Source organism: Protopterus annectens, chromosome 5.part0 (assembly GCF_019279795.1).
Source record: "Protopterus annectens isolate FY-2018-M chromosome 5.part0, PAN1.0, whole genome shotgun sequence".
Lineage (NCBI taxonomy): Eukaryota > Metazoa > Chordata > Ceratodontiformes > Protopteridae > Protopterus > Protopterus annectens.
This window is the reverse complement of record NC_056735.1, coordinates 1,401,832,516-1,401,856,599: the sequence shown is the minus strand read 5'-3', so window position 1 is coordinate 1,401,856,599 and position 24,084 is coordinate 1,401,832,516.

Below are 24,084 nucleotides of genomic sequence, written 5' to 3'. Positions count from 1 at the left end.
AGTCTGGGGCAGTCAGTATCATTTTTGGCTTCTCTTGTCTGACCTTGAGGAGTACCTTGGGGAGGAGAGCAGAGGAGGAAAAGCATATCCTGTTAGGTTTTTCCATCTGAATGATAGAGCATCCACTTTCCATGCTTGCTTGTGATAAGTCCTTGTGCAGAAACTCTGTAATTGGTAGTTGTGAGGAGAGGCAAATAGGTCTATGTCCGGGCATCCCCATTTCCTTGTTATCATGCTGAATACTTGTGGGTCCATCTTCCACTCATGGGGATCCATTAGGTTTCTGCTTAGTTTGTCTGCCAGAGTATTTATCCTTCCTGGCAGGAACTGTGCTTGCAGATGTACTTGGTAGGTCAGTGCTGTTTCTCACAAGTTCATGGCTAGTCTGCAGAGGGGGTAAGAATGTGTGCCCCCCTGCTTGTTTATGTACCACATGACTGTAGTATTGTCCGTCTTTATCAGTAGTTGTCCTGGATGAATTGTGTCCTTGAAAGCTGTCAGGGCATTCTGAACAGCTAGCATCTCTTTTTGATTGATATGTAGATGCATTTGACTTGTGGACCATGCGCCCTGAATACATCTTCCTGCCATATGTGCCCCCCAGGCATAATCTGATGCATCTGTTGTCAATGTCTGCCTGGCTCTGGGTAAGGTAAATGGCTGTCCCGTGTTGGGGTGACAGGCTTTTGCCCACCATCGAAACTCCTGCTGCAGGCAGGGAATGAAGGTAATTGTTGTTTTCAGGCTGTGGCAATGTTGAGTCCAAACACTTTTTAGATACCATTGAAGTTTCCTCATATGCAGTCTTGCATATGGAATTAGTAGTATGCAGGATGCCATGAAGCCCAACGCCTGCAGAATTTTTCTTGCAGATAACTGGGTCTTTGTTGCCAACATTGTGAAATAAGTAGTCAGTTGTCTGTGCTTGTCTGGCATGAGATAAGCCACCTGGGCAGTTGTATTTAAGCTTGCACCCAGGAATATTATCTCTTGAGAGGGTACAAGTTTTGATTTCTTTTTGTTTACTGTGTACCCTAGACCTGTTAGTAATCTTTTTACAAACGCCAGATGCTATAGTAGAATGTCCTTGTTCTCTGCTTGAATAAGGCAGTCGTCCAAGTAAGGATAGATTAGTATTCCTCTTTGTCTGCAAAATGCAATTACTGGTGCCAGGCATTTTGTGAAGACCCTGGGCACAGTAGATAAACCAAAGGGTAGTGCAGAGAATTGGTAGTGCATTGAGCCAGCTATAAATCTGAGGTATCATCTGCATGATTGTCTGATTGGAACATGCAGATATGCCTCTTTTAGGTCTAAAGTCACAAGCCAAGCGTTCTTGCCCAGCATGGGCAGAAGCTGCTGCAGAGTTAACATTTTGAATTTTGGAATATCCAGGAATGTGTTTAGTATGGACAGGTCCAGTCTTTGTCCTTTCTGGGTACCAAGAATAGCCTTGAGTAAAATCCTTGTCCTCGCTCTTGTTGTGGTACTTGCTGAATGGGTCTCATGTTCATGAGAGATAAAACTTGTTTTTGTGCCTCTGCCCATTGATTGCATGGCAGGTCTGGCATTCCGTGTGGTCTTGGCAGGGTGTGAAAGTGGAACCTGTAACCTTGAGACATGGTACTTAGGACCTATTTGTCCTGGGTGACCATGTGCCAGTTTTGTGAAAAAAGTGCTAGTTTTCCCCCCAAAGGAGCTGCCAGAAGATAAGTGCTTGGTGCTGGCAGGGGAAAGTCATTGAGACAGTTTCCTGTATGGCTGTGATTTTTCCTCTCCACCTTTGGAGGTAGAAGCACCCCATTGTTTAGGCCTGTATGAGCCTTGGGGCTGTGATCTGCCTCTGGGGCATCTGTATCTGCCTCTTTGTGGCCTGTCTGACACTGGAAAGGACCAATTCTTTGTAGGCCAGTTTCTGCTAAATCTAGGAGGCTGTACCTGTAAGAAATCCTTCACTGTTTGCATAGATTTAGCTTTGTCCTCCATTTTCTTCAACACCTCTTCTGCTTTAACACCAAACAAAGTATCATGCTGTAAAGGAGCATCTAATAGTTTTGTTTTAACATGATCGGGCAGATTTTGTTCTTTTAACCAAGCATGCCTCCTAATAACAGAACCTGTAACTGCGGCCCTGCAGGAGGCCTCTAGAGAATCAAAACCACATTGCAAAGTATGCTTTCCCACTTGTTCAGCTGCATGCAATAAATCCTGCATTTCTTTGTTTTCTGCACATTCTGAATTTGCCAACATTTTCTGTTTAAGCAGTGACATAAGATATTGCTGATACTTAAGAATATGAAACTGACAATTTAAAGTTCTTACAGCCAAGGTAGCGGAAGTATAAATCTTTTTTCTCCATCTGTCCAGGGCCCTTAAATCCCTATCAGAGGGAATAGGGTTTTTTGCAGTAGAAGTCTTGACCCCACTGGGACCCTGAGAAATAGTTTCTGGGTCAGCAGTAGGGTTTTTGTAAAGACATTTATGTGAATCAGGCACCCTGTAGTATAGTCAGGAGACAGACCGGACTCTGAAAATACATCATCTACAATATCTAAAACAGGAGGAATAGCAAGGGGCCTGTGCTGAGGTAATAAAAGGAAGTCTCTGAGCCTTTTCTTGAATTCAGAGTAACCCTGGCTCTCCCAGTGGAAATGCTCCCTCATGGTATGCAAGTCTCCCCAAAAGAATAATCCTCAGGAGGAGAGGCTGAAGGGATAGATTCTTCAGCATCAGAATCCTCATAGGGAGGAAGGGAACATTCCTGTTCAGAAGAGGAATCAGAGGAAATGGAAACCTGATCAGAAGATTCATATTCTATCTCTTGCCTAGGCCTCTTATCAGGAGGGGGATGGGAACCCCTGATCAAAGTAATTAGGTCTTCGGCCATTTTAAGCATCTGTTTTTTAGGCATGGAGGCCTGTCCAGGAGAATGCTGTACTTGTTTCTTTGTCTTTAGAGGTGCTTTTGTCCTTGTCTTTGTTACTAAAGATGGTTTTACATACAACTGTGTAGGTCTGAAAACACCCTCAGAAGCCGATGCCTGCTCAGCGGCTCCGGACCCATCTGAGGGAATAGTTTCCAAGTGTCCAATACCTTGAGTATCCAGTGGCCTAGTTGGCTCCATGTGGGAGTCGGAAGCGGCCTGTGGCTCTGAGGTAGTGGGCGTCAGGGGCTGCGAAAGCGCCTCACTGAGAACCGGCGAACCAGCGACAGGCCTAACAGAAGCCTTGTCATCGGTTTTGGACCTCGGATGCCTATCCTTTTCTTTTTCTTTGTGCTTTTTATAAACTCCGGTCATCAGCTGTTCCGACGGCATTATATAATTGAATCTTCTGCCAAAATAATGTAATGCAAAATTGTACCGACGCTTAATAGTGGGTTGGTTAAATCTAGCATAAAACTGACAACTAGCAACGTCGTGGTCTGGGCCTAGGCAAGGAATACAGTAAGAATGAAAATCCTTATGAGGTATTTGCTTCCCACAAGAAATACAATTATTAACTTTTTCTGACATCGTTCTGGAGCAAGAAAAAAGTTTCTCCAATGGGGTACTTAGCTTTAATGAAGACTTCAGTTCTGAAATTCGAATTTGAAAATCTCAGGAGTCGGCCGACCGGCACTTGGGAACTGCTTTTGCTTCGGGCACTGTGCGGCAAGAAAGGCTGAAGAAAATGGCGTCGGCTGCATCTTTTATACCCCTGGTGCACTGATGTCAGGGAAGAGGCGACAGCAACCGACGCCAGACCTAGACTTTGGAACTCAGGCCGACTGTGGGTAGCCTGCCAGCAGGATAACCCAATGGTAATGACTGCAACAGTGAAACATGATGAACATCCAGTGTCCCTCATTTCCCTTAATGTGTTGAAACAAGGCATTGTATTCCTTTTTTAACCTAATATCTGAAATATGTGTAAAAATCCTGTTCTTAAATTTGCAGTTAGTCTTCCCCACATAAAACGATATACAACATTGTCTGTTGGGGAAGACTAACTGCAAATGTAAGAACAGGATTTTTAAACATCTTTCAGATATTAGGTTAAAAAAGGAATACAATGCCTTGTTTCAACACATTAAGGGAAATGAGGGGCATTGGTTTTCCTTTCAGGTTTTGCAGATTATTAAAATTAATCCAAGCGGGGGGGACATTAAAAATCTTACAGAATTTTATGAGGTAAAATGGATCATAGAACTAGGGGCAGATAGATCCCCTGGTTTAAATGGCATGGTACCTTTAAAGCCCATTTTAAGTAGGCGTAGACCTTATTTTTAAGCAACTAATTGTTTTATTTATTTTTATTTATTTTACATTTGTTGGTTGGGCTAGTCTAGCTGGATACATGTCCATTTTCAGTAGAGGCCCAGGGAGATAAGCTCCAAGCATTAGTAAATTACAAAAAAAGATTACAATAGTTAAAAATGACTAAATTCAAATACAAAGAAATTAAAAAAAGATTGATTGGTTAGTCATATGTATTTAATGTGGTTAGAACTGATGTGGATTTGTTTGATGAAGGGATTGTTTCCCGAAAGTGCTAACCTGTTGTTGTATGGAATAAAAGTTTTATGATTTTAACATTAGCCTGGTGGTCTGTACTGCTATTATTTCATTTGGCTTAACTCCTACTTTTGTGGACCTTTAGCTTCTGGCTGGTCTTATATATTTTTGAGGTACCAGAAGTGTTATTAAAGAACTTTGCTGCATTCATCGCTTGGCTCCTGGAGTGTTTTTTTCGCGATTTTGGTTTGGTGTGTTTTGTTTAGTACAATACTCATACTGGGAGCATGTATCTCAAGGCAATTCAGTTAGTTCCACTATTGTTTTGATGGCTGTATTTTCACTGGTTGTTGCTTGATGTTCCTACTGAAATTGATTCTGATTCATGATGCATACAGATGTTAATTTATGCGTTGGTTTCCATGATTTATTTTTAAAAATATAATTCCTCCTTCAAAAAGAAAAAGAAGAAAGAAAAAAGGAAATGGCTCTCTCCCCAGTTATTTGCCTCTGTATTGTGAATACAATAAAGTGCTGTTGAATAAAGAGTTTAATTCCCTAACACTGCTTATGCCGTTGTCAATATTAATAACTATAGGCAGCCTTCTTCATTCAGGAGTACATTTAGACTAAAAAGAGTATTGCAGATGCAATGCTATATGTCTGCTTGGATTATAGTTTACAAAGATGTTAAAGATTCTCTTGCACTGAAGAGCATGGAAACTTCCTCATTTTTCTGTAGGTATCATAAATGCCTCCAGGCTCTCTAATGGAAAAGGGACAAAGATCCAGTGAAATCTACTAGCCTGTCGCATGAACAAAATAAATTAAATCTACTTCTTGCAAAGTGAAGTTTCAGTTAATGGCACTAGCGTCTTACTGATCATTTTGATTGCTTTAGGACAAGTACAGTATTTTAAATTTGGAAGGTAGTCTATAGACCATCGCTACATCTACATTTTACTAGTAGGCTGTACATGTGCCCATGGTAATATAGCTTCAAAGTAGTTTCATTTTCTACTATTTTATGCTTATAAAGAGTTATGGCTATTTTTTAAATAAGCCCAACTCTTGTATTCTGTTTCAGTAGGATATAGTCTAGCAATCTGGTGATGTAGTTCTTGTTTTTTTACATATCTTGCACAGGTGAACGCTACCTATTTCTTTTGTTGATGAGGATGCTGACACTATCATCTTGCTGTTTAACATCCCTGCATTCCATTAACCCCCCTCAGCTATGATCCCTGAAAAATCTTGTTCAGTAGTTAGTGCCTCCATCCAAATTGCCCTCCACCATTTTTATCGATTTCATTTATCACCTGGCCTTTGTTGCATGCAAGCAGTACACATAGTGCTATCCTGATGACTAACAATGCCATGTATCCTTCTCTATTGTCATTTTAAATTATATGACTTACTGATAAGGTTCTCCTTTAGTGCCCCTGTACTTTGCTTGCTTAGTGAAATGTGTGTAGCACATAGACTGTTTATCATAATTCTTCGGTATGCTTTCATGTTACAATATGAAAAAAATGAATGATAACTGCATGTTTGAAGTATATGCAGTATACAGACATTGGGAAATTAGTATTCCCTTGGAAGATGTGATGATAACCTACCCTTCAGTGCCTTGTTTGTGATTATTGTGCCTGCTACTCTAGTAGCTTGCAACTGTAGCTTATAAAGCTGCCACAAGTAATGTCAACTGTCAGAACAATCACACCAATTAGAATAAACATTTCTGTGTCTCAGAAACTGAATCTTTAAAGCAAACAAATAATGATCCTGAGCGCCTTCTGTGTAGAGTCTGCATGTCCTTCGCGCGGTGGAATGACGTCTAATGACATGCAGGTAGGTGCGTGCATGAATGGGTGTGCCTTCTTTGAAGGTTGGGCATCAGGCTGGCAACTCAACACCATAAAAATCCACTGCCAATCATTAGCTGACCGGAGTTCTGCTGTGGCGATCCCTAACCGGGAAAAGCCAATAGAAAGTGGGTGGTGCAGCTCAGTTTTTGTGTAGCTAGAGTACACAGGCATTACAACTATAGTCATAAGATGGTCAGCTAGCATTCAAAAATGTGCACATATGCCATATCAAGATTTACCACATACTTTGACACAGACCATGAATAAAGGACAGTAAGAAAATGTCAAAAGAAAAATAGAGATTTAGTGACTGTGTGCATGTGCGTGTGAGTGTGTGTGTGTGTGTGTGTGTGTGTGTGTGAGTGTGTGTGTGTGTGTGTGTGTGTGTGCATGTGCATGTGTCTGTGTGTGTATGTGTGTGTGTGTCCATGTCTGTCTGCATGCCTGTGTACGTGTATGCATGTGTGTGTGTCTGTGTGCATGTCTGTGTGCGTGCGTGTGTGTCTGTGCGTGTGTGTGCGTGTGTGTGCATGTATGTGTGTGTGTGTCTCTCTGCATGTGTGTGTGTGTGTGTGTGTGTGTGTGTGTGTGTGTGTGTGTGTGTGTGTGTGTGTGAGTGTGTGTGCGTGTGTGCATGTGTGCTTGTGACTATTTGTTAATAGTCATACTGCACTGCCAGCAAAACAAAACTATACTCACTTATAAGACAAAAATGAGAACCCACATTCTGTCACACTTTTTGGTATAGTTACCTTCTAGTCTCCTTTTGCACATTATTATTTTGAGTTAGCCACCGAATTCTCAAATGTTGTCTTTCTTTGAACTTTGGGATATTTTGGGTATAAAAGTGTTTTGTTTGAGGTGCTCAAAGCACATGAAGAGAAGGCAAGAAGGGGAGGAGGGCAAGTAAGGGGCAGGGTCTGGCTTAGTTAGCTACATGCTCAGGACTGGGCATGCAAATGTAAGGGAGAAGAGCTAAGAGCAGAGCTCAAAGAAGGAAAATGCAAGACAAGTGGAGCCTGTTCAGCATCAGAAATCAGAACAGGTGAATTCTCTCCTCCTTCCTGCCTAAGCAGGAAAAAAAAGAGAGTGAATTAGAGGAAGGAATACAAGTAGGTTGAGTAAGGGGAAATTACAGTTGTGTAAGTAAACTTACCATAAGAATAGAATTTGTGTCACTTTTTCAGGCTAACTGTTTTAAAGTGCTTTTTACTGTGCTTTTATGTGAAAAAAGTTAATTTTAATACCTTTAAAATTTTACCAGTGCTTGCTGCTTGTTCTCCTTGGGAAAGAGTAACTATTACAGCTTGTAATAAACTAATGGTTCCATGGTTGGTCCTTCTTCCAGCCACAAAAAGAAAAAGAAAAAGTTAAACAAACAGCCTTTGCCACCACAGCTGGCTATTAATTTCCCTTAGGCACAGGTGGGTGACTCAGCTCTGGCCATAGCTTGTTCCTAAGACTCCCAAGACCACTCATCTTTTACCCTCGATCCCTTTGGTGTAGCAACAATAGCCACATGAGCTGGAGCTATCCACATCCTCTGTTGTTGTTGGGGTTCCTTCAGTGGGCAAAGGAGAGCCACTGTTGTTGGTCCTGGGAGAAGGAACAGGGAAGGCTTTCCTGTTTAGTCGGAATATTGTGCCCATCCATGGGGAAGCAGCTGCTGTCATTAATAACACTGTTGGCCACATTTTCCTCTGTCAAAAATTATTTAACCTCCTGAAATTTCCTTAGACAGTGTTCAATATGATGAACATTCAAATGAATAAGGACGTTGAATGGCCTTCAAGCCTAGTAAGGTGCCATCATATTCAACTGCAATATGATAAAATTAGTGAGGTCAGAAAAGGAAGAAAAGGGAGGGGAAAAGTAATATATTTTCTCCAGTGGAATATGGGGTGCCTTCTTACTAGTGATAGTTAATATGTTATATGGATACTACGTATATTAATATGAATAATGGACATTGAAAAAGATCATGAAAGGGCAAGATAAGTGCAAGGACCAAGTTAGTAAGAAGAAGTGATGGCAGTTAGTAACAGGAAGTGATGGCAGCTGCACCTGACCCAAAACTGAAAATGGGGTAAAAAGGAGATAGGTAGAGCATCTAGATTAGCAAAGTGGAGGGGTTAGGCAGAATGTCTCTCCTAAAATTGGGGACAGACTAACATGCAGAACATTTGGGACCCATTAATTGGTAGAGGACATTCTGCTGAGTGCTGGTATCCCCAAAGGAGACAAGATGCAAAAAGGTTATGGGTGCAGAGGGGTAAAACAATAATTATATTTAAACACAGGGCCTTAGTAAATTATATTATGCAATCTTTGCAACTGTGGGTATAAAATATTTTGCCAGGTTACATATACTACAGATTACAAACTGTTTTATTTATTTATTTATTTTGCTCCCCCACCTGACTATCATGACTTCACCTGATCACTCCAGTGACCTGTTTATTCTTCCTTTGAGATGATAGCTAGGGACCATTCATTCCCCTTGAAGCAGGAGCTCTACAGCCCATTTGTTACCCTTGGGGTTGAGGGTTGAGTTCTGAGGGGTGTTGCTTTCATCTGCAATAGGGTCAGGAGTTTTCTTGCTTGGCTATTGTAGATCAGTATGTATATATATATATATATATATATATATATATATATATATATATATATATATATATATATACACCTTTAAAAAGCTTTCCATGGGTTTGCACAAGTATATAAATACTGAGCACATGCAAGCCTGACTGCCATTTTGTAGTGAGCTGTTGAGATGTAAGCATGCATGTCTGTGTAGTCTGTCAGTTAATCAGTTTGTTTATATTTTGTACTGCTGCTATCCATCCTGATGTGTTTCTGTGTAATAAAGCATATAAACAAACTACCCCACCTGTTCGTCTTCATTTGTAAACCAATATGAGTGACATGGTGTCAGAATGGATCATCCCTACTGCACGTATAACTCGCAAAAACAGGTTAGAAATGAATTCCAGGTATGCTTAAATGATTTATTACTCAAAGAATATAAAACAAAGCACTCAGAATGCTCAAAACAAATTTCTAGTTAAATGAATTGTCCAAAACTGCGACATATTGATAAAAATATTCAAAATAGTTACAAAAATGTTTGAAATAAAGTCCAAATCACATAAAAATGAATAAAATAAGGAATATTACTGTATTTTTTCACTATGTGCTACTTTTTCACATCAATTTAAGCTATTCAAAATACCTGAAGTATACAAAGTGTTTACAAGTTGTGCAGTATTACAATACAATTATTTCACAAAATAGAGCTGTTTCAAAGCATATTTCACAAAGTATAGTATTTTGAAGAGTTTATTGTGCATTTGAATGCTATTACAAGTACTGACTGTGTGTGCATGTTTGTACATAATTACAAGGGCATATTTTCAGTGTTTCTGGGCATACTTTGTTGGCATGTCAGATGGATTTCAAAAACCAGGTCCACTTTTCTTTTATAATAATATTGCAGATAATTAGAGAGATATTTTCGTACAAGCTGCATCTTTTGACAAAGATGACCATACAAAATAATTTATTCTTCTTAATTTAGCTGGTTCAGAAGCCATAGAAAGAGAGCGTTCATTTGTGTATGCACCTGCTGTGTTTGCAGGGGAAGGGGAAAACCATCATATAGTGGTACCAGCTGAGTCAAGGGAAGACCCTGAGTGATTAAAATGTAAATTTAGAGAAATGTGTAATCCCCAAGCAAATATAATGGAAAGGCAGTTAGTTTGCACAAAAAATCAAAAGCCTGGTGAAACTTTTGCAGCATATATAACTGACTTGAGAAATAAAGCTAAAATGTGCAGATTTGGTGATTTAAGGGATGAGTTGATAAAATACAGACTTGTGTGTGGTATTAAAGATGATGCTGTGAGAAAGATTTTGTCCGTGACAGTGATTTAACTTTAAATAAGGCCATTGAGATTTATCAGCTATATGATCTTACAGAAATGCACACAAATATGCTTACAAATGAGAAATGCATGCTTCCAGTATCTTCTAGTGCTTATGCTTATAGTATGCAGCACATGGTCAAAGAAACAGGCCCAAGCACATGGGAGCTATGGGGAGACCCACAACAGTCCCTGGGAAACCCCATAGCTTTCTAGCAAATTCCAGAGTGCACACAGTCTCAGTGAAGCACAAGGGTGAGTCAGCAAACTCAAAGCATGTGTCCTCACCTAGCCTCATAGTCAACTGTTGTAATTGTGATGGCAGTCTTGTGTCTAAAAGAGAAAAGTGCTTAGTTTTTGGTTAGCAATGTCACAATTATAAAAAGTAGAATAATTTCCAAAGATTTTGTAAATAAAAAAGGCACATTCTTTTATTAAAAGAGAACATTCAATGAGACAAGTTGATCAGTTAGACCCTGCTTTTTATATTGATGGTGTATCTCTGCTTAATGAAACAGTCAATGCAGTAGATTTATGGGCAAAGAATGAAGTATTTTGTACTGTATGAATAAATGGGAGACCCATAGAGCTCAAAGTTGACAGGTTCAAAGAGCAATGTTATGTCAGCAGAAACATTTACTTGAGTATGTGCTGGTGAGAAGCTTGATTTGGCAAAGTGTATGAAGCTTGTTGCTTATGGTGGTGAAGAAATTCATAGCAAAGGTTCAGTAGTGCTTTCATGTTATTCTGTTGGGAAGAGCTATGACTTACAATTTTACTTGGTCATAGGTATGTACAATTATTATTAGGCCTCACAGACAGTTTGAAAATGGGACTGCTTTCATTTAATAAGGAAGTGCACCATGTAAGGTTGAAAGACCACTATTTTAATTTCGCCCAGTCTATTTTTTCTACCTATGCTGATCTTTTATTTATTTATTTATTTTATTTTACATTTGTTGACTAGGTTAGTCCAGCTGAGCTGATAGCCCTTTTTCAGTGGAGACCCGGGGAGAAAAGCTCCACAGAATTACATTTAAGATTTAACAGTAGACAAAAAAATATATATGCAATAAGACTAAGACAGAACTTAATTGAAAATATACAATGGAAATACAAAATTCTAAGTTGATCAAAGTACAGTCAAAATATGAAGGGTGAGTAGGTTTTTATTACATGTACAATATATAAACAATGAAAAAAGGGGAAAGGTTGTAGATACAGCCAGAAGGTTGAAGTAAGAGAAAGTGTGCATGTGGTAAACAAGTTAGGGTATTTTAAGAGGGATTAAGAGTTAGTATACCAGTTAAGAGGAAGTAGATAGATGGCTCTAAAAGTGACTGGAGCCAGTAAGAGGCTAACAGGGTAGTGAAAGTAGGAGAGGATGCCAGTTCAAGGGGGGTGAGAACAGCGACATATCCAGTGGCTTTTAAGGTAGGCTTTGGCAGTTGATTTGAATACACTTGGTTGTTTAAGAGATTGAATTTCCAATGGGAGTTTGTTCCAGGAGATAGAAGGGTGATAGCTATAGAGGTTTTGACCAGGTTTGCTCTTAGGTTTATAGATGTGTAGAAGGTTTTGGTCTGAGCTTTGGAGAGACCTAGAGGGGATATAGGAAGAGATGAGAGAAGTCAAGCTAGGGCAGAAAGATGGTTGGTTTAGGATAGAGTGAATTATCTGAAACTGGGAGAGGTGGAGCAAGTAGTATAGAGTTTAATTGTGTTAAAGAGAGTCAGTGATGAGATCTATAACTTTGATTAGCAGCAAATCTGGCCGCTTTGTTATAGGTATTTTCTAGTTTAGTTAGGTGGGTGGTTTGGAGGTTAAAGAAGATCTGAGAGCTGTATAATAGGCTTGGTAGGAGATAGGCATGAGACAAAGTAATTTTAGCCTTATTGGAGAAGAACTTTTTATTTCTATATAAGAGGCCAAGTTTTTGATGTTTTTTTTTAATACAACTGTTAACATGCAGACTGAATTTCAGTTGGTCGTCTGTTGTAACTCCTAGTAGTTTTGTGTGGGGTTCAATTAAGATGGGAGTATTATCTAGAGACTGAATGGTAAAAGTGGATTTGAGGTTATGCAGGCTTTTGGGAAGGGAAAGTAGTAAGAGTTTAGTCTTTTTAGCATTCCGAATTAGCTGGTTATGGGAAAGCCAGGTCTCGACAGAGTGGAAGGATTTTTGAGTCATGCAGTGTAAGTCAGATGGGGTATCAGCAATAGTGATGACAGTAGAATCATCAGCATATTGGATGAGAGTAGACAGAGGGCAGAAGGTATAGAGTAGATTAGTAAAGATATTAAAGAGTAGTGGTCCAAGAATAGATCCTTGGGGAACACCCATTTTGATAGGGAGTGGAGGGGAGAGAGCTGAGAGCCATTTTACTGACTGTAGCCAATCAGAGATGTAGCTGGAAAACCAGGCAGAGTAGAGGAGGAGAAGTTGAGGTTAGAGAGTTTGTCCAGAAGAAAGGAGTGAGACACAGTGTCAAATGCTTTAGAGAGATGTAGGAATAAGCATGACACCAGTCTATTGTTGTCTCTAGCCTGAGAGATAGTATTAATGAAGGATAGTAGGGCAGTAGTGGTGCTATGTTTAGGATGAAAGCCATGTTGTGTAGGAGTAAGCAGATTTTCTTGAAGTAAGTGTTCCATGACTTGTGTATGTACGCATTTTGCAAGCATTTTTGAGAGAGGTGAGAGAATGGCAATGGGTCTGAAGTTGGTGATTTCAATGGTGTTACCTCCTTTGTGAATTGGTAGGGTATAACATTTTTTCCAGATAGAGGGAAACAGATTCTGTGATAGACCAGTTAATTAGTATAGAGACTGGGAAGGCTATAGAGTCTGCAGCTAGTTAGAGAAAGTGGGGAGGTAAATTGTCTGCAGATACAGAGCGTGGTTTTGGTTTGCAAAGTAGATTTAATATAGCATGTAGGTATTGGCTTAAGGGAGAAGGTGTTAGTAGAAATTTGGATAGAGGGGGCTCAGAGGGGGGTATTAGTCTTAGAATTGGAGTGGATATGAGTTAAGAACTTACTCATGGATTCTATGAAGTAGGAGTTGAAGTTCAATGCAGTTTTGAGGGGTGTATTTGTAGGGCAGGGGTTGGGAGATGAGAGGTTTCCGGGGTGGAGTATTTGATTCATAGCATGCCAGAATTTCTTAGGATTAGATAAGTGGAAGCTGGATGGGTTATTACAGAAGTCCTTTTTGTCTTTATTAACTTACTTTTTAGTGAGGTTTCTAAGTTCTTTATATTTTTGCAGGTAAATGTGGAGGTTGGTTTGTACCCAAACTTTCTACATTATATCTCTAGCTTGCATCAGGGAGTGAGTGGCATTAGTTAACCAAGGGGATATATTAGTTTTTACATGAACTGTGCGCAGAGGTGCCAGTGAGTTAAGTATATTTAGGAAAGTAGTGTTGAAAGAGTTAACTGCATCATCTAGAGAGAGGTGAAACAGAGAAGTCCAATTTATTTTGGAGAGGAGACTGTTAAAGGGATTTGTATCAAAGTTTGATAAATTGTGACACTCTATGTATCTCTGTGGTCTGGGGGAATGAGTACTAAATGAAAAGGAACCAGAGACCTGCAATATACTTGCTGTTTAAACAAAAGTTCACAGCAAACACAAGAAAAATGGTCAATTTACATCCAAAGTTTAATAAAATGCCAGTAAAATGTAATTGAAGCACAGTAGTTGAAACACAAAGCTTTCGGATACTTCCTTCTTCAGTGTGATACAACCATAGTAAAACACAATGCTATTTAAATAAAATCACATGATGATAGCCAACCAACATCACTATCTAATTAATTATGTCATTGATAACAGCCAACCAACATGGATAGCCCTAATCCCTCTACATCTATTGTTGACCGACTTAGATATACTACCACTTACAGTCATTGTACATCTAGTATAAAGGAATAATCAGCAATAATTGGGCTATCTTACAAGTCCTACCTGATTTAAATAATATTATTCCATCTTATCCAATGTTTGCGTATAGGAATTCTAGCAATTTAAAAAATAAATTATTCTACAAGGAAATAAGAACTAAGAAACAAAAGGGGATTGAATTAAATAAAAAGGACACATTTCCATGTATGCATTGCTCTGTATGCAGTGTGATATGTAAGAATAATAAATTTATACATCCTACAACTAAGAAAGAATATTGGTTTAACTGTACTGCTACTTGTAACCCTAGTAACATTGTTTATTTAGCTACATGTGATGTATGTCCAGGTTTTTATGTTGGCAAGCCAAGTAGAAAGTTACATGAATGAATTATGAACATAGGTCCGATACAAAGAGGAATATTTCTACAAATGCTATTGTAAAGCATCGTACTGATTTTGGAAATGCACATAATTTTTTGTTTATGGTTATTGACGTATGCTATGCTATGTTATCTCCCCAGAGAGGGGGAGATAGAAATAATGATTTAGAAACTTCTAGTTGTGCACTCCATGAAGTTAGACAGCAAGGTCAGTCTAGTTGTCAGACCAGTCCAGAAAGTTCCAGTACCTATGCAGAACAGAGTCAAAGCTAAGCTGGACAAAATGGTGCAGCAAGGTGTGATTTGTCCAGTCGATGAACCTACTGAATGGGTATCTTCCATGGTCATAGCTCATAAGAAAAGCTCAGATGATATCAGAATATGTATTGATCCATGAGATTTGAACAAAGCACTGAAAAAGACCGCATCATCCAATGTGTATAGTTGAAGAAGTTGCTGCTCTTATGCCAAATGCCACTGTTTTTTCTGTCTTAAATGCAAAGAGTTAATTTTTGCAAATTTTGCTTGAGTGAAAATCTTCATTGGTAACCACTTTCAATACTCCTTTTGGCAGGAACAGATTTTTGAGAATGCCATTTGGGATTAATTCTGCCAGTGAAGTCTTCCAACGTGCCATGGAACAAATTTTTTCTGGGTATCATTGTGCTATTATAGTAAATGATATTCTTGTAGGAAGTAATGGTGAAGCTGAGCATGACAGAAACCTCATGAAAGTTCTGAAAAGAGCACATGACGTGAATCTTAAGCTGAATCCTCAGAAGTGCAGGTTCAGGCTACCAGAAGTTACTTATGTTAGTCATTTATTTAGCATTTCAGGCTTATAACCAGATCCTTCCAAGCAAACAGCAATTCTCGAGATGCCAGCTCCAGACAATGTTCAAGCCTTATAACATTTTCTTGGCATGGTTAACTATCTAGGCAAGTTCATTCCAGATTTGAGCCAACTTTCAGCACCACTTAAGAGCTGACACACTCCTGGTCATGGTTAGAACAACACCAAAGAGCATCTGATGTCCTGAAACAGAAAATTGCCAGTCCACCAACTCTCAGATACTATGATGTTCACAAACCAGTTACTCCTTCTTGTGATGCTTTGAAATTTGGTCTTGATTTTGAAGTCATGGAAGTGAAAAATTTTTCTTCCACATGTCTTGACGAGCTTAGACATCATACAGACTCAGATCCAGTTCTTCAGAAGCTCAACCATTTTATCAGTCGAGGATGGCCATCAAAGCAATCTTGTTTACCTCATGACCTGCAACCATATTTTCCTTACAGAGATAAGATTTTTGTCTGATAATGGTATCATTATGAAAGGTTCAAAAGTGATTGTTCCAAAATCCTTACAACAAGAGTATATTACTATTTTGCATCATGGCCACCTACAAAATGACTATACCAAAAGAAGGGCAAGAGAACTAGTATTTTGACCTTCTATGGCAAGGGACATTGAGAGAATACTTTCATCTTGTACTGTATGTAATAGTACTAAGCCACATCAACAGAAAAGAACCACTTCAGCTAAACCAGATTCCTGAACTACTTTGGTCAACAGTAGCTACACACATTTTCAAGTGGAATGGTCAACATTACTTGGTGTTAGTAGACTCTTATTCCAATTGGTTGGAGATTGACCTACTTCCTAATCTAGCATCCAGTACTGTCACTACTAAGTTAAATCGTCATTTTGCAGTCCATGGTAGCCCACACAAAGTTATTTCTGACAATGGTATGCAGTTAACAAGCCAGCAGTTCAAAAGATTTGCTGAAGAGTGGGACTTTACTCATGTTACAATTAGCCCTGAGTATCCACAGTCAAATGGTTTGGCAGAACATGCAGTTCAAAGTGTGAAACAATTACTAGAGAAGACAAAACAAGACAATAGTGCTGTTTTCTTGAATCTCAGAAATATTCCTCGTGATAAGCATCTTGGTTCACCTGCACAGAGACTTCTGTTGAAAAAAAAAACAGAACCACACTACCAATTAGCAGCAATCTATTGGTTCTATGTGTCAAAAACAACAGATCAGTGAAAGCCCATCTGTTGAAGAAGCATTTATCCCAGAAGTCCTAATATGATAAGTCCAGCAAACTGCTCAATCCATTACGAATATGGGAGATAGTGAAGATGCAGACATCCAAAGGTTTTGATGGGATTGGTGTCATGAAAAGTATATGTCCAGAGCTGAGATTGTACATTGTGGAATCACAAGGAGTAAAGTTTAGGCAGAATCGGAAACATTTGATCCCGGTGTCCGAACCTGTACTGCAGTATCATATCTGTGAGAAAGACTCTAAATCTCAGAATGAGTTGTCCAGCGTTCCATTTCCAGAGGATGTTCCAGTAAATATCCCTATTCCTGAGAAGAATCCAGAAACTAGAGAATCTGTTTGTTCACCAGTGTCTGTCCCTGTTGCAAAACCCAGTTCTGTTTGCTATAGCACTAGATCAGGTTGCATTCCCAGACCATTTTCCAGATACATGGCAACTTGGACATAAGTGTTGTGATTGTTTCTTAGTATCTGTACAATTGCTTGTCTTTTCCAAATGGTATCTTACTGTGAGCAATTCATTAAAGAGGGAGAATGTAGATCAGTATACCTTTAAGAAGCATTCCACGGGCTTGTACAAGTGTATAACTACTGAGCACGTTTGAGCCTGACTGCTATTTTGTAGTAAGCTGTTGAGATGTAAGCATCCATGTCTGTGTACTCTGTCAGTTAATCAGTTTGTTTATATTTTGTACTGCTGCTATCCATCCTGATGTGTTAATGTGTAATAAAGCATAAAAACAAACTATCCCACCTGATTGTCTTCAATTGTAAACCAAGATGAGCGACAGCGATAACCATTTCTCTGCACATGCACATTGACATCTTTGGAGTTGGGCACAAATGGCTATTGCTGTGGACTGTCACTTGCTTCAAAAACTGATGTAAGCCGACAGATGACCCCCCACCTGAGGCAAATACCTCTGTTATCTCTCCAGTCTCCACTGAGGAGCTCAAATGGGACAACCATGACTGGGCATACACCCTTCCCACCTTAAAAGAATTGACTGGGCATAGCCCCTTTAATCATCTTCCACTGCCAGATTCCCAGTTAGCTCATCCAGTGTCAGGAGCAGTAAATGATCCTGGGTCACTTGCATTGTAGTCTGGACTTTATTAGCCTGTGCAAGGAGCTGATTCCCAATGCACTGCATATTGTAAAGCAGCTAAAAAAGAAGTGGACAAACAATCTGATGAATGTTGAGTGTAAAACTGCTTAACTTATAAAGTCTTTGTTTAACACAGTGATGATGTCATTATCCTGAGTGGGTGGGGCAAAATGTCAAAGAAAGTTTTAATTTTCTGCTCCTTGGTATATATCCCCTTCACTCTTTCATTTTTCTCTTTACCTCTATGTCACTTAATGCAATCAATTCTTACCTTGTAAAGCCATTTGCTCATAGCGGTAAAATAGTGTAGAGATTCCCTAATACATACACACTTTTGTATGCCTTGACATTTTTTTCTGCAGAAAGTTTCAGTATGTATGCTATTTCCTGTCAGTTTGTCTTTCTTATATTTTAAATATCTCACAAATGAGGACCCCAGTAATAATATCTTGCTTTCTCTCTCCTAGGCGTTCATTCTTTTCTCTCTCGCTACTCTCTTCTATTGTTTTGCGTTATACATTTCAGACTTATTTTCCTTCTCCCCATGTTCGTTTTTCTAGGAACTTTATCAGTTTTGCTTTTTTTGTGCTCTTTCTCACCAACACTTTGCTTTTGTTTTAGTTAGCACTTGTTTTTCCCTTCTACTTCTGTTATTTTACATCCTGAATCATTTAACTGGTACTCTGCCTGAATTACTTTCCTTTGTTAGTGTCTCTGTGTATTCTTTCTTTCGAACTGTTCACTGGTAGGAATATATAAAGCAGTGCAGTTTCTGCTCAGGTAAAGCTTCATTATGGCCTTTAATGTTTTTTTTTTGTAATGTGAATTACTGGCAGCTTTCCAAACACATAAAGCAATATCCATATTCCAATAAATAAGGCTGACAATCATGATTTTTGGGCATGCATTTTAATAAATGGACACATTAATGTATTGTTACGCTCATATTTAAGCTAAGTGATTATTTTTTCATGTAAAGAACTCTGGGCACCTTGCTTTGTATGGTAACTTTGATCAGAAGCTTCAACATATTTATATATATTTATATTTATGAGCAAATACTGCCATTTTTTTAATTTCATCATACTAGACAGCAAAAATAATATAAGGCAGGAAAAGTATTTACTGTGGAAGGGGACAATTGAGATGACTCTACTGACTGCTGTCATAATGATGTCAGTTTGGTTAGAAGTCTGTTCTTGTTACTTTTTCATCAAGAAGACTCATGATCTAAGAGGCCATCAAAAGGGAGGGTACAGAAGAAAAGAGAAAAAGGACTGAATGAAAATCTGTTTTATTTTGTAGTTTTTAACTGCTCTCAGAAGGAATGACTGGATGGAGAAACTGAAAATCAAGTAAAACTGAATTTGGCATTGTATTAAAAATGAGCCATGGAAATGGCTGCTTTATTCATTCAGTGCCAGGATTATAATTAAGTTTTCATGATGTAACAATTCGTATTCATTTCCAAATTTCACCTTATAAAATCCATGACAAAAGTGCCTCTATTGCAAATGAGAAGGTTTTAAAGGTTTCTTTATGTATAATGACATGGTTTAATTTTCTAAGCCTGATTCTTCTTTTAATAGTCCTCTATAAAGGTTTCTCACACTTTACTACAAATATGTCCTGTAAAATTCCAGGTTGTTTACTGAGCTTAAGGTGGAAAAATTAAGATTTTTAAGGTCAACATTTCTTCTGGCAGACTGATCCTGAAGTGCAGTTTATTTCCCTTTAATTTAACAGCTCCGGCAGCTTTTCCAGTTAAATCGACTGTTCATTATTGAGCCCCTTTTACGAAGGGCTGTGCAGTGCAGTTTAATGAATCCCTGGCACAAAGCTCTCTTTCACAGCAGTAGAAGAATAGGGGCCTATTTAGGCTCTATGGGGCTGTACGTCAAAGGCTGCCCATAATGCTTGTCAGGGAAGGGCAGAAATTCCCACTGATAATGAGAATGTGCAAGAAATCAACTTTCACTGCTAGCAGATGAGAACACAGTGACTGGGAAGTGATACTGTGGGCCTAATTTAGAAGCAGGATTCATTCTAAAACAGAAAATGAACAGCATCCTTAAACACTGGAAATCTGCATTTTTCATTAATAGCAATTAACTTTTAAGACCTGAGTAAAAAAAAGGACATATATAAAATGATATAGTTGATTTGTGTTTTTAATACTGCAAGCAAGAGAAAACCGACTCTAAAATACTAGAATGAGAGAATTTGTCCTGGCAGAATAATTTAAAAAGGCACCATTTTTATGTGTCTATCGGATTCAAAGACCTTAAAGAAATAAGATTTAGCATGTGGAGCAAGTTCTGCTTTGGTGAATGGTTAATATAGTGAATACATATAGAAGTGATGTGTAGTTCTCCTAACCAAAACTTTCTGCTTCTCTGAGTACATTTTAACTAAATGGGAAGAGAAAGATTCATCTTTATACATGCACTAGTCATAGGTATGCCTGCTATAGCATTTTAAAGAAGGACTTCTGTATTAGTTTCTCAAATTTCCCATAACACTTGAAAGTCTGTTTGAGAACTGTGGAAAATAAATATTCATTTCTGTGACTTAACTGGTATAATATTCAATCCCACATTGAAAAAAAAATGTACCTGACCACACACCACCACTTTATGTACACACACACACACACACACACACACACACACACACACACACACACACACACACACACACACACACACGCACACACACGTATTAACAATGTATTTAATATCTATCTTTCTATACATATATAATATACATAAAAGTGCATGCATGCGCATGTGTATTTATATGTATATACTGTACACATGAACATATGTATATATAATACAATATATTAGATATAAAATAGATATCATATACATACACATATGTAAATACACACACACATACACATATATTCTGTTTTCTTTCAATAGATGTGGAAAGCAGAAAATATGTGAGAGGATGTTTTGATGGGAAGCACATTTATTTTCAGAAACGATCCTCAGTTTTTGTTATTTCCAAGTTGTGACTCTTATTTTGGCTCAAGATTGCACTGAGTGGTCCAGCTTTCTCCTTTTGTAGTTCTGGTGCAGTTCCAGTTTCATTGTTCTTTTGGCCAACTATGAATACTCCACTGCCACATTAGCTTTCTTGGATCATGAAATTCTGGCTGAAAAGTGTACTGTCCCAGCCAAGTATGGGAATCAGCCTAAAATGCCAAAGAGAATTATGCAAAAATTGAGCAATAGGCTTATGAAGTCATGATGAAATTATCTTACCTTGTTAAATCCAATCTCTGGCTTATCTTTTGGCATAGTACAAAAAAATCTCAGTGGGATCATGACTGACTTTTTGTTTTCAATAGTTAGGTGACAATCTTTAGTGATTGGTTACAGTATTTACTGAATCCATACACATGGATCCCTCTTCCAGGTGAATCTCTTTTTTTCTAGAAATACCCCATGAATTCTGACATTTAAAATATTTAGTTCAGTGACAGTTTTCAAACTATGTGCACCAATGGATTATCAGATTTTTTTTCTGTCATTGAAGGACATCCGTTTAAGTGAATTATGTGGTTCGCAATAACAAATTACAGATATGAACAAAAGCATGGGATGTTTGTATTTGTCTGGATTTTGTTTCCTTGCCAAGTAATAGATTAGGAAATGAGTACTCTAATTTACAAATGAATATGTCTGTTGCTCCTCTAGATTCTGTAATCCCCTTATAAAATAACTGCCTATCATTTTCACTATAGCATCTCATCTCTAACTCCTAACATATTCCTACTCTAAGTGATGTAAATATTGTACATAGCAGTTTCTGATGACTACCTTCTTAATTTTTTTTCTATTGCATATTAACTATAACTTTGTTTTTACTATGTTCTTTTATTGCAATGATTTTTTTTATTTTTTCTACCTGATGTGTATTCATATTGTGGGCTGAGACTAAAATTGGTCCATTGGGATCATTGGTCTACTCCAGTTAACAAACTGTATAAATAAATAAATAAATAAATTAATTAATTAATTAACATTAACAGTAACAGAAAAGGGAAAGCTATATATCCATCACATACAGAGCAAGGCAACTCCCTCATCTAGCAACTACATCCTCAAGAATAAAACACATAATCTTTTTTATGCACATGGAGCAGTACATGCAAATTCTATTTCCCACACAGAATATCGTTTGCTAGAAGAAAATGGTGTACTAGAGACCTCAGTCTCCTGACACTCACTTCCTCACTAACTATTCAGAGGGGATGGGGTTGATAATGCTGTGATATACTTAATGCATCAAACAACCTAAATGATATAAGCACTCCAGCATAAGAGGTGGTCAGTACTAAATGATTTCTAATAGTAGAATTGCTACATTGTGGACTCATGATAACTGTATTATTTATTTATTAGCATGGCTAGTTTGCTGATGTAAAGAAACCTTTATAGATATGACATGAGTCAGTAGTTGTACTGTTAACATATTATAACCAAATGACAGGTAACTCCTTGAAATGAATGAATGCATACTTCTAATAAAACTGGGCACTAACTTGCTGAAGACAGATAATTACTTTTTCACACATTCCAGTTAACAGTTGGCACCTATATCTAAGCAAACCTGTCAGGAGCTGGTAGCCACATTTCTGGCAAACGTTTATTCACCTGGAGGTAACAGTGAGAAGGGACGGCTATTCCTGATGCTCATTCTTTTTTAGGCTTTGCATCAACGATTACCTAAAAGCAGTCTCATGATCACTGATGGATTTAGTTGGAGGTTGTTAAATTGCAAAGCCTAAACTGTGACTGACTGGCTACAGGCCCTGCTGTACTGGGAAAGGTTACCCTCTGCAGAATTGCAGCAGATAGTAAAGACAACCACAAGGCCTTCTATAGTTATGTAAAGAATCTCCATGGCAATACCAAGCTTTGCTCTGAGCTACTGGACAATGGTACCTCCTATACCGAGCCAACAGATATTGCCAATATACTGGTCAACAAATTCAGTGCTAACTTTACCCTTCTCTCCCCTTCCAAAGGACCAATCGCAATACCAGTAGATTGCCAGGCACCCAGTATTACTGCTGCACAGGTTAAAACAGCACTGTCTAAGGCCAAAAATACAGCTTCTATGGGACCTGACAATATCCATGGCTGTGTTCTACCTGAACTACAGAGTGAACTAGCACCTCACCTGTGTGCCCTGTTCAATCACAGCCTCACCTCAGGCTTTGTCCCTACCGAATGGCGCACTGCTACAGTCATCCCTCTCTGCAAAGGAGGAATGACTACAGACCCCAGGAACTATCGCCCCATTCACCTGACGAGTCTGATATGCAAAGCTATAGAATGCATCATCATGGACCTAATAAACAAGGATATAGGGAATCTCCAAACTCTGGATCCTACACAGTTTGGTTTTGTGAAGGGTAGATCATGCCTGCTCAACTTGATCGACTTCTTTGAGTCAGTCACCAGAGCTGTGGATGAAGGCAAGGTGGTTCATACAGCCTATGTTGATCTGGCCAAGGCCTTTGATACCATTCCCCACTCAGGAATCATAGAAAAACTCACTAAGCTTGGCATCAACCCCTATATCACTAGGTGGGTTGCAAACTAGCTCACAGATAGAATCTGCAGTGTGAAAGTAGCTGAATCCAAGTCAGACTGCCAACCAGTTATGAGTGGATTCCCAGAGGGTTCAGTTCTGGGTCCTCTCCTGTTTGGTATCTACTTCTCTGAAGTCCAGGCCAACATGAAGGGACTCTGGCTGAGAAAGTTTGCAGATGATTGTAAGTTGGGAGCTATTATTAATTCCCCAAGTGATGTTGACATCCTACAGAAAGGCCTCAATGAGACCAACGACTGGTGTCAGAACCATGGCCTTAAGCTCAATGCCAAAAAATGTGTCCTCATCCCCCTTGGGAAAAACCCAGTTCCCTTGAATTGCCACATTGATGGTAGTCCACTGAGCACAGAAGGCATTATAAGAGATCTGGGAACACAGGCTGACAGTAGCCTCACTTTTGACCACCACATTAACACTGTGGTCAGAAAGTCCTTCTATGTGGCATATCTCATTACTAAGGGTTTTGCATCCAGGAAGAAAGAGGTCATTGTCTCCCTCTACTCTACCCTCATTAGGCTAATCATCGAGTACAATGCCCCATTTGCCATGTACCTCACCAGACACCTGCAATAACTGGAGAGGCTGCAAAAGTACCTCACAAAGTGGATCCTAGGCCTTAAACACTTGTCCTATATGGACAGACTCAAAAAAACTCCAGCTATTCTCTGTCTCATATCGCCTACTTTGAGGCGAT